We start from the raw sequence: 1,204 nt of genomic DNA on the forward strand, positions 1-1,204 counted from the left end.
CTTTCCCATTGGGAAAGGATGCAAAAGAGCTGGCCACAGTCAAAGGTCACTGCCCCAATTTCTTTTTGCTAGCCACTTCGGCTTTCTCTTGGAGAAGGCAGAAAGGCAGCAACGAGAGGAGGCACCTGTGTTTATGGTGACAGGAGAGGCAGGAGCCTCACACTCTGGAGTGAGGGCTCTGGAAAGGCCTGGGAAAGAAGCAAAGAGGCAGGAAATGCAGAGGTAGGGTAGAAGCCTCCAGGACACTGCAGGGAAGTGGAGGCAGTACCTGCCAAGGGCTTACTAATTCCTCAGGAAAGACGAATCTGGGCTGGTGCAGTTGGCTGCATACGGAGCTTTTTCCCATAACCCACTGGAGACTGGCTGAGCTTGTCTAGGACTTGCAGGACATTTTTCTCTGCGAAATGCACAATGAGGCTACCTACCTGCTCCTGAGCCGAGCTCATGGAGTCCTCTATCACTGATGTGTGAAACTCCAGGTTCTGCATCTGTTGCTCAAAGGATTCCACCACTGTAGACACCTTCTGAAGATTCATGGCACTCAGGGCCTTGTCCAGATCGTCCAGATCTTTGGTCACCTGCGCCATGTGTTTGATCACCTGGGAGGCCACTGCATCCAATCGGGGCACCAGGTGTAGCCAATTCTTGCCTTCGTTCTTGGTGATGGCGTTTTCAGCATACACGCGGGCATAGTCCACATTCTTCTGATGAAGGACCTTTACCGCTTAGCTTGCTCAACCTCGGAGTCCTCCTCTGCCTTGTTCACTAGCTTCTCCAGCTGCTTTGCTCTGCACTTCAACAGGAACAAGGAATCATCAATGGCCAGTTGGGCAGTGCGCCCTTCTGTCAAAAGACGATATGACATAAACCAGCTATGACCATGGACTTCCCCGTCACTGCTGATTCTGGTAGTGAGACCTTGGCAGAGTCTGACTCGGTGTGAGGTTGCCATGGCAATGAACTCCCCAAGGGAAGTATGGGTTTTGTGAGTTGCTTGGGTTACAGGGTTTCAAGGCTGCTGAGTAGTGGCGGATGGGGTCACCTATGGGTTTTTCAATGGTCCTTCCTGGGTGTTTGAACAAAGTGTCTACTTGCTGCTGCCAATCCTTGGGGAAGTGGGACTTCAAGATCATGCATAAGAGCCTTTACCCACTGAGCCATCTTGCTGGCCCTAGTTAGAGGTGTCTTGAAACAATGCTTTTTA

The 1,204-nt window shown here is 51.3% G+C and overlaps 1 pseudogene; it reads right to left on the reverse strand.

Annotated features, from left to right (window-relative positions):
* Positions 1 to 290: 290 nt before the first annotated feature.
* On the reverse strand, positions 291 to 952 carry LOC103726507 (annotated as a pseudogene).
* Positions 953 to 1,204: the final 252 nt, after the last annotated feature.

This window comes from Nannospalax galili, unplaced genomic scaffold, assembly GCF_000622305.1.
Source record: "Nannospalax galili isolate Female #2095 unplaced genomic scaffold, S.galili_v1.0 scaffold129, whole genome shotgun sequence".
In the NCBI taxonomy this organism is placed as follows: Eukaryota; Metazoa; Chordata; class Mammalia; order Rodentia; family Spalacidae; genus Nannospalax; species Nannospalax galili.